This window comes from Sinocyclocheilus grahami, unplaced genomic scaffold (genome assembly GCF_001515645.1).
Source record: "Sinocyclocheilus grahami isolate Dianchi unplaced genomic scaffold, SAMN03320097.WGS_v1.1 scaffold374.1, whole genome shotgun sequence".
NCBI lineage: Eukaryota > Metazoa > Chordata > Actinopteri > Cypriniformes > Cyprinidae > Sinocyclocheilus > Sinocyclocheilus grahami.
The window spans coordinates 1,098,104-1,116,001 of NW_015505553.1; the positions used below are offsets into that span (position 1 = coordinate 1,098,104).

At 38.2% G+C, this 17,898-nt stretch overlaps 2 long non-coding RNA genes and 1 pseudogene across 2 annotated transcripts in view; 1 reads left to right on the top strand and 2 right to left on the bottom strand.

Moving 5' to 3' along the window:
* Positions 1-1,044, bottom strand: part of LOC107549547 (uncharacterized) — a 29,216-nt gene extending 28,172 nt beyond the window's left edge. Inside the window, exon 1 of the long non-coding RNA XR_001604572.1 lies at positions 992-1,044. This is a non-coding gene — a long non-coding RNA (uncharacterized lncRNA). The remainder of the gene's footprint in view (positions 1-991) is intronic.
* A 2,347-nt stretch (positions 1,045-3,391) lies between these two features.
* Positions 3,392-5,879, bottom strand: LOC107549546 (alpha-1-antitrypsin homolog; annotated as a pseudogene).
* Positions 5,547-17,898, top strand: part of LOC107549549 (uncharacterized) — a 23,690-nt gene continuing 11,338 nt past the window's right edge. Inside the window, exons 1-2 of the long non-coding RNA XR_001604573.1 lie at positions 5,547-5,614; positions 13,024-13,036. This is a non-coding gene — a long non-coding RNA (uncharacterized lncRNA). The remainder of the gene's footprint in view (positions 5,615-13,023; positions 13,037-17,898) is intronic.

Sequence of the window (17,898 nt, forward strand, 5' to 3'; positions counted from 1 at the left end):
CTAGACCCACACACAACTCACGCGAATTTATGTATTTATTCAGTACTGTGAAGAATCTAGTTACTAATTATACTTTATTATTACTACGTTTATTATTAATTTATATTAATATAGTCATTTGCAATGTGGGCAGGGCCCGTGTGCGCTGCGGGCCCTCCCGGTACGTCATAACAATGAGATACCTTCTTGGAATAACTTAAAATCTCATAATGAGAAACTAAATCATTATTATATAAACCCAACAAAAAAAACGTTTTAAAAGACATAATTGTTAGTTTTTCTGGGGGGGGGGGGGGTTTTTGCATCTGATAATTATGAGAAAGGTTATTGTCATTATGAGATACTAAGCTATAACTATGAGTTTCTTAATGATTAATAACTAAGGGCTTAAAATGGAAACGGCTTATTTTTTTGCAAAATGTGTCACTAGCACAGGATAAATGTTATGACATTCTGATAATTATGAGAAAGGTTATTGTCATTATGAGATACTAAGCTATAACTATGAGTTTCTTAATGATTAATAACTAAGGGCTTAAAATGGAAATGGCTTATTTTTTTTGCAAAATGTGTCACTAGCACAGGATAAATGTTATGACATTCTGATAATTATGAGAAAGGTTATTGTCATTATGAGATACTAAGCTATAACTATGAGTTTCTTAATGATTAATAACTAAGGGCTTAAAATGGAAACGGCTTATTTTTTTGCAAAATGTGTCACTAGCACAGGATAAATGTTATGACATTCTGATAATTATGAGAAAGGTTATTGTCATTATGAGATACTAAGCTATAACTATGAGTTTCTTAATGATTAATAACTAAGGGCTTAAAATGGAAATGGCTTATTTTTTTTTGTAAAATGTGTCACTAGCACAGGTTAAAAATGAACCACACAACAGATAAAATTGTCATCCAAGCCAATATCAAACTCCAGTTGGGTAAAAACTCCCAAAAACCCCTCAAACCACAATCACCAGGCACTGACCTTGTCTGACATCCTGATCATCCAAGGTTTCCGTGAAACACAGAGCAGCAGAGTGTGAAAAATCCTTATTTGTCCGGGAGAGCAGAAGAAGTTTGTCCGTTTTGTTGGGTAGAGAGCGGAAATTCGCCATATGGATGCTCGGCAACGGCGTTCTGAATCCGCGCTTCCTGAGCTTCACGAGCGCGCCGGCTCGCTTCCCCCGTCTGCGCGTCCTGAAGCGCTTGATCAGTGCAGCAGCTCCGCCCGACTACAACGTTCAGCAAAACGTCCAAATAAACAAAATCCGGTAGAAGATTGTGTGGTGTGTTCTGCCGAATGTTCAGCAGCTCATCCCTGGTAAAACTGATCGTGTTTGAGAAACAAAAAACAGGAAAAACTAACAAAAACAGTACAAACACTGGAGAGCCAAACACTGAGGCTGCCGTCTGCGGTGCCATCGCATGTCATCCATAGTGGTTCTCATTACACAGGCACGTAGTCCTTCTACGTCACCACCACATAGTGTGCATTATAAGTTAAGTGATCAAGTCTCTTAAAGGGCACACCACATTATAATGTGATGCATGCAAATACATAGTTTTGACCATTACACACCTTTCACTGATGTAAAAGCATGTCCTGCCGCCGCGCGATTTCCCCGTTGATTCTGTGTTGCGATCTGCTCTGAAAAGCTGAAAGCTTAGCAGATGGAGCGCGCTGTCCAGGTATGGCGTCATTCAGCCAGGTTTCCGTGAAACACAGAGCAGCAGAGTGTGAGAAATCCTTATTTTGATGATTAAATGATGATTTGCATGGATAAATTATTCACATTGCCGTATTCCATTTAAAAAATGCCCATTTTTGATTTTATCATGCCATTAATATTCTTAAACTGCATTCTAAATTAAATCAGAGACAGGAATAGGCCTACTCAAGTTGAAATTTCTCAGTTCTGACCTCAAAATGTCCCAGTCATGTGTTCCAGACGGCTCAAAATTCTCCCACCCACACCACTTGAAAATAACCAATGGAATGTCATTTTAGACATTGCTATCATCAAATTACATCAAGTGACACACTCAATTCAAGTTTAAACAAGTCGGCTGTTCGACTGACTGTGCTGTTATAGTGGCTACTGTATCTTCAAGAGTTTTCAATTTGTCAAGTGTTTTTTGAAAAGCCATGTCTGGGGTATGTAGGATGCAACATTTAAAACTATTATTTGTTTAATTTGGGAAACACTGCTTTTTAAATGCCACACTCATCTACTGATGACCTACACCCAGTGATCATGTGTGAAATGTGGGATGGCTGAAAGAAAACGGGGCATTTATACCTATGCGCCAGCGCGGGTCATATTTACCTGCCTATAATGCCTGTATATTCACACTGTCATTTTCGTGCTGCTTATGTTTTAACATAGCCTTTCACTCACTGAATTAGCGGTTATCAGTTTCATAAATAAAGACAACATGAGTAAAAGAAAGGCGATTCATGAATGCTGAAGAGAAATAAGAAGCACTAAATGCCATGAGCGATGGAGAGTCTGATGGTGGGGAGATAAGTAAAGCGTCCTGTCGGCTCAGCATCTGACGGCGATCAATATATCATATTTAGACGTTTTATCCTAATGTTACTCATAATTGTTCAAAATTTAGATTAACTATTTAACTTTAGTTTTGCCATTTCTATCGTTTATTGTTCGCTTCCGTGTTGCTATTTATTCAGATCAGCTGTTTCCTGAAGAAAAAAATCTGATCTGATGTAGGCTAATGAATAAAACCTTTTATTTATTTTTTTTGATTACCCGAAGTTTATTGGTGTTCTTCTTCTATAATTCAAATGATAAATGATATAACTAAACACATTAATAATTAATTATTTGAAGCTGTGCGCTTGAATTGTCATCGCATCATCCTATGCAATGTGGTGAATTATTATTGCTCATTATTGTCTATAGGCTATTTTAGTAAATTAAATAAAATAGGTTATCTTAATATATTGATTAATGACATTGTATTATAATAGCCTGTTTATGAAAAGTGACTAGTGTAGCCTGCATAAAAAAGTTTTGACCATAAAATAACAGGATAAAAAATATAGTTGATGACTAGACATAATCATTTAATGACTCTAGACACTTCTTTGTGAAGACAGTAGCATAATACAGTGAAATAATATTTTCTTTAGCCATTCAGTAGCTGTCATGTGCGTGGGTAAAATGTACCTGCTGGCGGTTTTAGGTATACAGCGACCTGTGGCGGTTCTAGTGTTTAATAAGCTAAAATTTTACTAGACCACATTATGTTGATATCAGTATTAAAAAAAAGTGCATACTGTGCAACTGATTTTAATGATGACTAATTTAATTAGAATCAAACCAATTTATTGCAGTTTACAATGCGATTTATATAAAGATTAGCAGCCTTATGCAGAGTGCTGGCAAGTTCTCTTTGGAGTTGGACCTCACTCTGTAGGATTGGTGATCTTGCCCATGAAGAGGATGCTCTTGGTGGTGTCTTCTACAATCAGTACCAAGAAAGGTTGGTTGAGCATCACAGTGTCTGGCAGGGATATGGGCATGGTTTCTATCGTGGTTACAGACACTGCCTCTGTGCCCTTCTCATCCACGCTGAGGACTGCCTGATGGTCAACCTGGAAATCGGGCCCAAAAAGTTAACATCACTTAGTAGAGTTTTCAAAATCTTTAGATCTAGCAACCATCGAAGGTGCTACACGAGGTAACAAGTACACGTACCCGTGACACCTTGACTTTGACCTCTCCTGTCATCCCAGAGAAATCTGCTGTGTTACTGAATGCATCAGTCATTCCCATGTCCTGCAGAATGTCATTCAGTTTGGACGTTGCAGTGATTGAGAACTTGGGCATAAACAGGTCCACAGAGCTGAAGGGCAGAAAAGTAAAATATGGTATATCAGATACTATGGTATCTGGGTCATTTTCAAGGTTCCCAGACTAATGTGCAACTAAACAACAATCAACCTTCAGGTCAGAGGTCAACTAATACATGGATTTAATTATAAAGGTGTCACCGGTACTACCTATTGAAAAGATTATGTAACGCTTTTCGTGGCGCGAGTGCAACCCTCCCTCTCAAACAGTGAATAACAGAAATGAGCGAGAAGGGAGTGCTCTGCTGCATGCAATGACGGCTGTAACGCCAAGCAGGGACAGTTCAAGTTCAAAATCTTCCTCAGAAATCGCTTAATGTCCAGGAAACGTGCAGCATCAAGAGAATTAGATTTTTTCCCAGTTATGAAATTTCCAGAAAGGCAAACTTCTACTTCAGGCCTTGTATCTTCCCCGTAGCATTCACGCTAGAATTCACCCGTGGTCATTGACTAATGACGTTCAATCCACACTTTTATCTCAAAATCTTATTTATCATGTATACAACTGTTAGTTTGTTCGTTCAAATTCGATTTTTTTCTCTTCTTTTTTCAGGATCGCATCAGCGGCTTCTCCCTCGGACAAAAACGTTGCATCATCTCTGTCCCGGCTCCACCCGTTAGGGCGGGGCTAACTTTCCACTCGTCTAATTGGACCAATCTTCATCTTATTAAATTAAATAACTTTTCTAAATGAGTTTTAATTTAACTTTATACACTTCCTTTTTCTCTCTTTACAAATATTAACAAAATAGAATACGGTTTTGCACAATCATGAATGTTGTAGTTTTTTTTTTCCAGCAACAGGGTTTCTAGTAATCTGGGTTACAATTATCACGCCAGATCTTAAGTTGGTGTCTGCAGATAGATTCTTCAACCTCCTTCATCTTCCCTTCATCAGGAAGAACAATCATCATGGAAGCATTGCCTTTGTATGGCACCATCATGACCGTAGTTTGGTTGACAGGGTCTTGATAGAAGGCATAGGTGCCAGTTCTTTTCATCATGTCAACTTGCACGGTGGTGTCATTGTCCACTTTGAAGTCAGCATTGTGGGTCAGTTTTGCATCAAATTGCTTATCCCACTTCCCTATCAGGACAAATTGCAAGAACTTTTGATCAGCGTCAAACCAAGATTCATTACATGAATATCATTAAATGAAAGAGAAGTTTATTTAGTACCTCTGACGTACATATAGTTAATCAGCATCATCACTGTATCGTCGTCCAGGTCCTTCACCATGTTGGTTATCTTGTCATGGGTTTTCTTAGCGATGAACTTGTTAATCTCTTCTGCAGCAATTTCAGGCTTGGAGAAGTCAACGCTGAAGGCTTCACTGTTATAGTAGTGCTGAACATCCTTCAGGAACTGGTCAACCACTTCGAAGCCTTCTCTGATGGCCACACCAGCGCCTGCCTCCAGCTGCATGGCTTCCTGACTGTGGCCCAGCATGTGGATCAAGTGCTCATAACCCTAATTGACCTGTGAAGCCTGCAACCCACTGTAACCCAGACTGCTGTATATCTGTGAAAGTGTGCTACCCTTGGCACCTACCGCCAGCATGCTCAAAGCCATTGAGATTCCGACTGGGGAGAAGAAAATGTTATTGTTCTTGCCCTCGGCATCGGGATGGAACAAGAATGTGATGGAGAAGGCAAAGTCAGCGTTGGGTGGAGCAAGCAGGTGGCATGCATCCTCCCCATCGTGGCTGGGGTGGGGTTCGTCCTTCCCGTGTGGCCTTCGTGGGGTGCAGCCCAGGCCGTTGCTACCAGCAGGGCAGCAAACACACTGTAATAAATTTTTCCCCACATTTTTTCACCTGTGTTTTATGACCAGAGGGTGCAGAGTTTCACAAATAGATCTTGAAATGTGACACAAATGTTAGCTTTTGCATTTCACACAGTAGCTATTTCACTCTTTCTAGGTCTACAGTAATTCGGTTACAATCACGTCACTTCTGGAGAAACAATTACTGTCACTTACCATCAAAGTCCTCTTGACATTAGACTGTTTGGATGGAGTGGAGTCAATTTATAGTCATTCAGACTTCAGTTGAGTAAAATCTTTATATATTAACCCATTTCCACCCCCTTTCTTTAAGCATAATCGCTCGTGATTAGCTGTTGCTCTACATTCAGTGATGCAACACAGTTTTGGACTTCAGTGTCACATGTTTTCAATACCTAAATTGTGTGTGTGTGCTGGTTTAGAGACAAAAAAAAAAACCTTGTCAATCACAATTTTATTGATATGATTGTCTACCTCTCAAACAGTTGATCAAAAAGGTCTTCACATCTTAAGATACTGTAGTTTCTTTCTTTCTTTCTGTGATGATCAAATAAATCCCAGCACACAAAATTAGAATTCTTGCCTTTTTTCACATTTACTTTTTTTTCCTTCTCTCTAATTAAATGTTTAATGTATATGCAATTTAAAAAATAAATAATAAATGTTGCTGTGTTGCTCTCCTTTTTGCTAACAATCACTTCTGCTGACTCGGCAAAGATTTATTTATTCATATTTCTTTATGTAGTTGTCAAAGCATTCTGCACAGTCTCTTTGTAGTATGAATTTTTTTTTTCAAAACCTGTAACTTCATCATATACAATAAAAATGAATAGATTAACAAAAAAAATCCCCAAATAACATTTGATTTCCCCTTCTTTTAAGTTGGCTTTTATCCACTATCTGTGAGAGACACAATCACTCAACCAGTGATATACTGTGCTGTCAGAGAAGGGTGCTTAAAATTAATACCCTCACATGAGACAACACCAGATCATTGTCCTTCGAGGAATATGTACAACTGGCTGATCTGGTGAACATATAGTGAACACCATGCTTCTCAAGCAAGTCTCTAAAGTATATGTTTGTTTGTTTTTTCCCCAAAGCAAACTATGGGAGTCAGATCTCTGCAAAACTGTCAAAGGGAGAAGGGAAATCAATGTTTTAGACAGTGAGCAATGTCAATTTCTCTCCATTTTAATGGCATGTGTACAACAGTTGAATTCAGAATGAAGCTTTTTGAGCTTGTTGTTTACAGAGCTGCAATTGGCCACAGACAGAATGTCTAGCTTAATACAGCTCCTTCTGTACTGGATTAGACTGAAATATACAGTGGGGTCCAAAAGTCTGAGACCACCGGTTTTAGAAAGTGTCTTTCTTTCTTTCTTTCTTTCTTTCTTTCTTTCTTTTTCTTTCTTTCTTTCTTTCTTTCTTTTTTTACAACTTATATTATCGCATTTGCGACTGAAAACTACTGCGTGCGACTATGAAAAAATATTTAGGAGCACCAGTGCAACTGACCAGATCTTAATCATATTTGTGATTGTGATCGCTGAGGGGAGCTTCAAAGGTTTCCACGTGTTTTTGCAGCGTTGAGTAATGTATCACATCTCATGAATCCTTTCATAAGCAAATAGCCCTATTCGCACGGGATTAGGCTAGTGACCTCCAGTCATTTGTAATAATTGCGGAGGTTGTCTGTGATCTTAATCCCGTGCGAATCGGCCATGTCTGTAAATTGTAAAGTAAAAATTCCCCCGCAAATGACCTACCATATTTCGCCGAACACCGAGGTCCTGTGATAATATTAGTCCCGTGTGAATCGGCATCTCTGTGATTTGGCCAGCATTTGGTGGATCGTATATCATTTTTCGAGGTTTTTGTTTCCTGTGCGTCTTTTTATCCATCTTTGCGAAGAATGGAGCTGTGTTCGAGTGTTTTGATAGTATTTTGGGTGCTGTCATATCGCTATACTACACCATACAATACAATTTGCAGAAAGAGAAAGCTAAAAAGTTTTTGAGGTTAATGTGTTACAAATAAATCAAGCATAAAGCTTGAGATATTATTTTAACTTGGTGAAATGTAAATGACACAGGGCACAAAACTATTAGTTTCTATTATTAAATCCATATAAACGGACCATAGAACGGACCTCTCAAAGAATTTATAAATCAGTAAATTCGAGTAAAATCACAGGCTTCGCTTATCCCATGCGAATGCATCACACGAAATTCAGATGTGGGGGGGTCATTTCAAAATCACACAAGGTTCCCAGATTAATCCTGTGCGAATAGGGCTAAAGTGTAGACGGTGTAAATAAAAGATTAATTGTGCAGTGTAGAGACCCAGCAAGCAATAGCCGTCATTTCAACGTCTCAGTTAAGTCAGAGCTGACTAGCTAAATCGTGGCTATGCACAGGCTACGTATTGAACATGTAAAAGAAATGAAAACCAAACACCTTGTAAACGCTGTTGATTTTGCTTACATGATGGAATATCATACATCTCTCAAGTAATTTTGCCAAAAACCGACATGAAACCAAATTCAAGGTTATTTGGGCGAGAAGTGGGTTACACATAGCCGGACTATATTGTGTCTATACTTAACTGAGACGTTGAAATGACGGCTATTGCTGGGCTGTAGCCCACTTATAGTCAAACCCGATTCACTGTAGTTTTTGGCCAGACAGTGCATGAGATGGTTGATATCCCATCATGTTTGCAGTGTCAATAATATCTACAAAGATATAAGTGTCATTTTGTGACATGGTCTATATGTAACCACGATTTAGCTCTAAATTGGACGGGCTACATGTAGTCTGCTTTTAGCCCACCTGGCGAAATCGAGGCAATCTGTGGTCTAATTTTAACGGCTTTGCTATAGCCCTATACCAGTAACCAGACCAGCGATGAGCATAGCCAAAATAGCCTTACATTTTTTTACATGTAATTTTCACCCACGCAGCTTCTTATCAATGCAAGTAAACTTTTGAAACATTTAACATTTAATTTATGGCAATTGTAGCCCTACTGAGACATGACCACTGGCAACTTGAGACGTGTTGCGTTTTGAATTTTGTTTTTACACGAGAGAGCACTAAGTTTACCTGTCGGAGAGCAGTGGGCAAACAACAAACGATAAAGGACATTCCTACTTGGTCTTGTAAGTATCTGTGTTTTCGTTTTGACATGTGTTCATAATTTATCTATATTATTTGTTGTCATGTTTAGGAACCATGACATTTTAGCGAAGGGAGCAGATCAAAGTTGATAGTGATCCGTGACTAGGCCCACGGTTCAGCATGCATGTGTTCAGAGGATTCATTGCTAAATTTAATAGATAATAGAGTAAAAGTTTTATCATTTGTATGTGTTTACAAACTCAATCGATTTTAAAACGGTACAAGAAGAGGCGAAAGAGCAAACAACAGAACAAACACAGCTTTGACAAAGATTAATCTATGTTTATTTATACAGTGAACACACTCAGAAGAATTGGAGAAACTGAGGAGGAGTTTCAACATCAGGAAAAGCGGTTGGAAATTGAGAAGATCCAGGCAGCAATGGTAAAAAAACAAAAAACTCCAAAACAACATTTCCTCACTAAAGCTCTCATCTTTGACAAAATCCATCATTTATTTTAATTACTATATTGAATTTATGACTGAACAATGGCTTGTTAGATACAGCGAGAGCATGAGCTAATTGAATAGAACATCTTTGTCATTGTACAAGTACAATACGATTTATTTTGAAACTTCTAAATTGATAGTAAAGCTTAAAAATACAGATGATTTAAAATGGCAATATACAATTATCAATTATAAAAAGTTTGCAGCAGTATTAAAATAGTGCAAATAGCTCAGATGTGCAATGCAGCATTAAAACCTAAACAGTACAAACAGAAAACATAATGTAATAAAACGGTAGGGGTGAATTTATTATTCCATGGACATTTGAGGTTAATGTGTGTACTGAGCTACTTTTTAGTTACAGCAGCTAATACTGTGTTGTTATGAAGTGTAGCGAAAAGTCAGTTGTGCCAGACAATTTTGGAGGCAAAGACAGATTGTGGGGGGAACTATAGGGAAAAACTTAAACTGCTGGAATAAAGGATTTTAAAGGGTTAGTGATGGAAAACTTGCAGGTCAATGGGCATCAATGTTTAAGGTTGGTAAACACTTGTACACGGACGCATATAATACTACCCGCTTGACACTGGCATGTGTTATTCAGGTGTCAAGGTTGTGCAGAGTTGAAGGAAGAAGCCTCAAAGACAGTGCCAGAAGGATGCTGGACAGGTAAAGCCTACAAATATTGCCACATTAATCAAACATTGTGGTGTCAATTCTCAATAAGTTACAATGCAAATCAGAAATTTAAAAAATAATTCCTTTACTGGTCATTTTGAAATGTCAAACTTTGTCTGCATTGTTAACCACCTCAGTCTGTATTATATTTTAGGGTTTTGAAAAAATTCCCTCATGTCCAAATTCAACATGAAGGGGGTGGTCCGCAGCAGAAAGAGGCTTTTGAAAAGAGTGCACTGTTCTCGGTCATTAGAGGTATGTGTATAAAACACACAACATTTACCAGAGAGCTTCTCTCTTTTTTAATACACTGAATGGTGATAAACATATATATATCGTTTTTAGTAGGCATCCAAGCAAAAGAGAATGACTCCCTGTCACAATTAGTGTAATTAAAGTAAAAAAAAAAATAATGTCAAGCTTTTCTTGTGCTTTTTTATTTTTTTCTTATTTGGCAGATGCTGTGATGACCAACTTCCTGGCAGCAACAGAGTTGGACTTGAGGAATGCAGTTGGGAAGAATTGTAAACAAAAATTAATAATTTCCTTAAAAAAATTAATAAGTTCACTGTTGGTTGTTTTATTTGTTAAAATAAGTAAACTGGAAAAATAAAAGGAAAAAAAAATTGAGAGACTGATAACGTCAGTCAGAAGAGAGAACGATGTAAAATTCACCGTCCTTCCCATAGACGCTGCATTAGAAACACCCTTGCATTAGCGTTAACTGTTTTTTTGTAAGTTGATGCAAAGGTGATATAATACAAAGAATACTGTTATAAATGTACATACATTTAAAAAAAAAAATACAAATATGAACAACTTTCAAGGATTTACGATGCTGATGACTGTTAAACATGTCATCATAGTCTTGTGAAAAGGGTCCATGTTTTAATGTTAAATACAAATATGAAAAACTTTCAAGGATTTACGATGCTGATGACTGTTAAACGTGTCATCATAGTCTTGTGAAAAGGGTCCATGTTTTAATGTTAAGTGTGATAACATGCTCTTGATTTGTATTAGATTTCTATCTATTTTTATTTTTATATTCTTATATCTTATTATTTTAAGTTGTTAAAAATTCCATATTTTTTATCATAATATTTATATTTAAGTGTATTGTATTTTATATTTTTATTATCTTAAGTTGTTAAAAATTCCAGATTTTTTATCATAATATTTATATTTAAGTGTATTGTATTTTATATTTTTATTATCTTAAGTTGTTAAAAATTCCAGATTTTTTATCATAATATTTATATTTAAGTGTATTGCATTTATAAAATTTTATTTTGTCATTAATTCTTTTGCATTTTTTATGATTTTGTATTGTCAAGCTGTCTAAGTTGTTAAAAATTAAATTTTTCTTAATAAAAGCTGTATATTTCGCTTGTTTGGATGGATTGCCATTTTGTTGTCTATTAGATGAATATAGGCATTCATTAGCTGTCTATTTGATGACTAGTCTATTCTTGGGCCATGGTTAGACGTCTATTAAATTTTCACTGACAGCCTAAATTCAGCCTTGTTTTAGCTGTAAGGATCCACCCGCCAAACCCAAAAAGCGGAATCCAGCGGCCTGGTTTAAGGTTTAATGCGTATTCGGTCTTTTACTTGCACTTCTGAATTTATCAGAACTTAGTTTCAATTTTGTCTAGCTCCGTTTTCAATCTGACTCCAATTTCATGTGATCATCAAATTTAATCAATATTTCTAATCAAAAGCTGATCACAGATATCGATTGTTTATTAATTTAGATATTTGAGTATTCTGTAAATCCCATACTTTCAATTAATCGTTCATCAGGGACCCAATGCCGCTCAGAGATACGGTTTGCGGTAAACTCACGGACGCAAACTAGCCAGTCTGATCTTAGTCAGAGGGTGTAATAAGTTAACTAATACCTTTTTATCGGTTGCCTACTGCTCACTCGTACAAAAAGTGTACTTGATTTAGTCACTTCCATACATCTTGCTAAGTCAGTGATAGACCGAAATGAAAAGGTCTTCGGATGAAGTGCCTACTGCTCCTTTCATTCACGCGCCTCCAGTTTGTACTATCCTGGACACAGATTTACGGTAGGATTAGCATCCTATGATTTACTGGTTATAATTAATTCAGGAGAAGTTCAGAATAAATCAAATATAACAATTTATTATTAGTCAGGTAAAATTGTATCATGCCAATTACATAATGAAACAATTAGAAGCCAATTTAGAAAGGATAATGCAATTGTGAAACATATTGTATCCGCGTGGCAACATGGTTTACTGTAGCTATATGGAAAATAGCCAAGTGTTCCATGCAGGAGACATGTTTTACATAGTCACACATGTAACAGTTATCCTAATTTAACACAAGACACACTGTCTAATATGCATAGCATCAACTACCTTTTACCTAAGTATTTCAAAGAACACTTACAGCAAAGTAATCAAGTGTTTTTAAAGAATAATCTCAACTAGCCTATGTGCACATGTAGTAGCACAAACAACTATACAGTGTGCTCTATGGGCACAATGTGTTTAACACAATTACATTTTTGAATCATACCTGACAACAGAGAGACACACAGCAGTGAGAGTTCTGGTGCAGAGCTCCAGAGACTGCATGGGGGTTTTTCTGTCTACAGAATCCCAAAGACTGATTTGCAACATTCCCTTAAATACTACCAGAACAAAAACAAAGAAATATTTAAATCAGTTGTAAAAACATAAAATACATTTTGGTCTTTTAGGTTCCCATGCTCCAGGGTTGCACCTGGCTGGAGCTAGATAAACATTCCCACAGGCCTAAAGGGGGACACACCCCCTCCTCAGCAGAACATAATTCTACAAATGTTTTGAATCTTTCTCATAATATAAATGACTACTGTGAAATTGAAACCAATTTACCAATCGCACAAAGATCTTTAAAATGACACCAAACATGAAAAGTTTATGATCATGAATCCTGAAGATATAGTAAATGTTTTATGTGAGCATAGCAACTTGAGTTCTTGGCATTTCTCTGTCAAATTTTAGTGACCTGGACCATGTACCCAGGGGGGAAGGATGGGTGAAGGGACTGAAGAGCAGATGGTCTTTCTTCCAGATCTTCCTATCTTGATCAAAGCCCATTGTTTCTGAGTGTTTAGCTTTACGAGGAGATCAAAGCCCATTGTTTTGTGGCATGGCATTTGCATTGCGAGAGTGTTTGGCTTCACAAAGAATTTATTTTATAAGGAAATAATTTCACTCCTTTCAGTCCTTCCCTGGTCTCTTGGAGCAAACTCTGAGCGGTCTACAAGGGGCCATAATTAAATTATTTCCTTATGATGTTCATTACTGCCAAATTCTTTGCAGAGTGGGCAGCACTAGCTGATGCATGCAGGAGTAGAGTGGTCACCTGAAAGAACAACATTAAGACAGGTTGAGGAAAGCACTGCAGAATGCACATCAGTGACACGCCCAGTCCCTTTAAGCACAGGCACCCTGTGTCGTTGCAGTCTTTTTGGTCAGGTGTGTTTCCACCTCTCCTGTATGTCCTTGTGGAATTTGTCCCTCAAAGAGGGTAGCCGTCAGTCTGGAAAGGGAAGCAAACAGAGAGACAACAGCTTACTCTAGAGCCTTTTCACAAATTGCTCGAAGACTGGTGGATATTAATTTTCCTGTAATGTCTACAGCCAAACAGTTGTTGGATGTTCACATACTGTTTCAAGATGGCGCCAGGATGTTTGCCGGCGTGCCGTCACAGTCTGTTTTTACCTGTTTTAGTATTTTGTTTCCTTGTTTGTTTTATAATGCGCTCCGTTTGCTCCCCTCTGGTGTATGATCGCTTAACTTTTCTGAATATTCGGTCGGCGGTGTCTGATTGTCTATTTCGCGATACCAAAGAAGACTGCCTTCCGTATGCACGGTATGCGTCTGTGCCAGTTGCGCTGAGGAAGGTGTGTTACCTGCCTGGATGCTTGTGCCTGTGTAGGAAACGCCGAAGGAAGCGTGGGAAGCGCGCTGGAGGCCTCGTGAGATCAAAGAAGACCAGGAAGTTTTAACAGTTATCCTAATTTAACACAAGACACACTGTCTAATATGCATAGCATCAACTACCTTTTACCTAAGTATTTCAAAGAACACTTACAGCAAAGTAATCAAGTGTTTTTAAAGAATAATCTCAACTAGCCTATGTGCACATGTAGTAGCACAAACAACTATACAGTGTGCTCTATGGGCACAATGTGTTTAACACAATTACATTTTTGAATCATACCTGACAACAGAGAGACACACAGCAGTGAGAGTTCTGGTGCAGAGCTCCAGAGACTGCATGGGGGTTTTTCTGTCTACAGAATCCCAAAGACTGATTTGCAACATTCCCTTAAATACTACCAGAACAAAAACAAAGAAATATTTAAATCAGTTGTAAAAACATAAAATACATTTTGGTCTTTTAGGTTCCCATGCTCCAGGGTTGCACCTGGCTGGAGCTAGATAAACATTCCCACAGGCCTAAAGGGGGACACACCCCCTCCTCAGCAGAACATAATTCTACAAATGTTTTGAATCTTTCTCATAATATAAATGACTACTGTGAAATTGAAACCAATTTACCAATCGCACAAAGATCTTTAAAATGACACCAAACATGAAAAGTTTATGATCATGAATCCTGAAGATATAGTAAATGTTTTATGTGAGCATAGCAACTTGAGTTCTTGGCATTTCTCTGTCAAATTTTAGTGACCTGGACCATGTACCCAGGGGGGAAGGATGGGTGAAGGGACTGAAGAGCAGATGGTCTTTCTTCCAGATCTTCCTATCTTGATCAAAGCCCATTGTTTCTGAGTGTTTAGCTTTACGAGGAGATCAAAGCCCATTGTTTTGTGGCATGGCATTTGCATTGCGAGAGTGTTTGGCTTCACAAAGAATTTATTTTATAAGGAAATTCCTTTCAGCCTTTCAGTCCTTCCCTGGTCTCTTGGAGCAAACTCTGAGCGGTCTACAAGGGGCCATAATTAAATTATTATGTTCATTATCTGGTCCACAATTGGTTCCATGAGCACCCTGAATTTGAAGTCTTATACCTTCCCCCTTCCTGAATCCAATAGAATAGTTTTTTTTCAGCATGGCGGTGGAAGGTATACGACCTGCGGCCCTATGACCGTTTGCCCCTCATTCAGGCCATGGAGCAGGCCTGTGATCATATCGAAGCAGCTTCTGTGCAGGGGTGGGTTTGTCACACGAGGAGATTCTTCCAACGGTGCCTTGCCAATGAAGACATAGCCTGTGATGTGGATGAAATCTTATGGCCTGATCCAGCCAGATGGAGAGATGATGAATAGTTACAGTATTCTTGCTTTTACAGTAGTTTTTCTTCAGAGTCATTGAAGACAATTTGTTCATCCCCTGAACAAGATGGCGCCAGGATGTTTGCCGGCGTGCTGTCACAGTCTGTTTTTACCTGTTTTAGTATTTTGTTTCCTTGTTTGTTTTATAATGCGCTCCGTTTGCTCCCCTCTGGTGTATGATCGCTTAACTTTTCTGAATATTCGGTCGGCGGTGTCTGATTGTCTATTTCGCGATACCAAAGAAGACTGCCTTCCGTATGCACGGTATGCGTCTGTGCCAGTTGCGCTGAGGAAGGTGTGTTACCTGCCTGGATGCTTGTGCCTGTGTAGGAAACGCCGAAGGAAGCGTGGGAAGCGCGCTGGAGGCCTCGTGAGATCAAAGAAGACCAGGAAGTTTCCATTTATCGGACCACCGTCCTCCGTGGCAGAGGTCGAGGAGGTGAACCTGAGATGTTCATATCTTGTTCCTGTCTTCCCGCCCCCGGTGTCGATGTACCGGTCCTCGCGGATGGTTCGCGCCAGGCGGCGGTCGGCCGTTCGTGGAGTTAACCACTTAAACCTTCGCTCCTTACGTGACGGGAATCCGGTAAACGTTTTCGTTCAATCTTCCCTATCTTCTTCTGACACCACTCCAGTGACAATGGCGTTGATAAACGCGAGATCTCTGGCAAATAAAACTTTTATTCTGAACAATCTCTTTGCCTCTCACAAACTTGATTTTTTTATTTGTTACTGAGACTTGGCTTAACGCTGGCGACACGTCTTCACTCTCTGAACTCTCTTCTGCTGGTTGCAGTTTTTTCAGTACCCCTAGGTCTGTTGGCCGGGGTGGGGGTCTTGCAGTTGTTTTTAAAGAAAAGTTTAAATGTAGACTCTTACCCTCTGACTCTTTTTGTTCGTTTGAATCTCAGCTAATTACATTGAATTCTTTTACGTCTGTGCTATGTGTTTTAATTTATAGACCCCCAAACTCTCATGGGAATTTTATACAAGAATTCTCTGAACTGTTATCTGCAATTGTCCCCTCTTTTGACAAAATTTTAATTTTAGGGGATTTCAATATGCATGTGTGTTGCCCGTCAAAGCCCTTGGTCAGAGATTTTTTTAATTTATTAGTCATTTGATCTTTTACAGTGTGTTTTTGGTCCAACTCATGAGCATGGTCATACTCTTGATCTTGTTTTATCTTTGGGGTTTTCTGTTGGTAATCTGAAGATTGTTGATACCGTTTTTTCTGATCATAAGACTTGTTTTTTTAGCTCTAATTTTCCATGTGACGTCTTAAGTAATGTTTCTGTTCCTGTCGCATCTCGTGTTCTCACTCCTTACACAGCTAGTAGTTTTTCAGCAGCTTTTGAGCTTTCCCCTTTACTTACTTTGTTTGAATCTCCCTGTCATAGTATGGATTTATAAGAGTTGGTTAATCAATTCAACGCTTCTTGTTCTGCTATTTTAGATGTTGTCAAGGCTAAGAAAAACAAAGTTAAATTACAGCCCTGGTTAAATAGTACTACCCGTGCTCTCAGGCAGGAGTGCAGGAGGGCTGAACGTAAATGGCTTAAAGATAAATTACAGGTCTCTTATGAGATTTTGAAGAACTGTCTGAATGAATATCAAAGGGCTGTCAAATTAGCTAGAGCTAATTATTTTTGTGCTATTATTTCCAGAAATTGTCATAATTCTAGAGTACTTTTTTCTACTGTAAACACTGTGCTCAATCCCGTTGCCACCCCATCACTCATTCCTTCTGCTGATATATGTGAAGCATTCTTAAACATTTTTATTGGTAAGGTCGCTGGAATTAGAACTCAAACTTCATCTGCTAGCAATGACCTGATCACTCTTGCCGATCCTAGTAATCAGTTGACAAGTTTTTTGCCTACTTCTCTACAGCAGCTTAAAGATATAATTGCGCATATGAAGCCTACTAGGTCTCCAGGTGATGTCATTCCTTCTTCTTTGTTTAAGAAGGTTTTTGACACTATTGGTCCAAGTATTCTGACTATTTTGAATAGTAGTCTGTCATCTGGTGTTGTTCCCGCTAGTTTTAAGAATGCTGTTATTCAGCCCCTCCTTAAAAAATGGTTTAGATCCCATTTCGAAGCTGCCTTTTATATCTAAGATATTGGAAAAAATTGTGGTGTTGCTGTATGTTTATAAGGCTGTGCATGGTCTATCACCTGACTATGTTACGGATTTTATTAGTGTCTGTCAATCCAGCAGATCTCTGCGTTCAAATGAACAACTACTCCTAATGGTTCCGCGATCTCATCTAAAATGTAGAGGGGATCGTGCTTTCTCTGTGGCAGCTCCTTGGCTCTGGAATGCCCTTCCTCTGTCTATTAGAACTTCTCCAACTTTGGGTGTTTTTCAGAGTTCGCTTAAAACTCATTTGTTTTCTCTAGCTTTTGACAATGTTTTTTAGCTGTGTATGATATTTGTTGTTACTATTATTATTTATGTATTTTTATTTTGTATTTTATTTTACTATTATTATTTTTCATTTGTTTTTATATTATTCTTATTTTTTTTCCCCCTTATCTTTTTCTGTACAGCACTTTGGTTCCAGTCGTGGTGTTGAAAGTGCTTTATA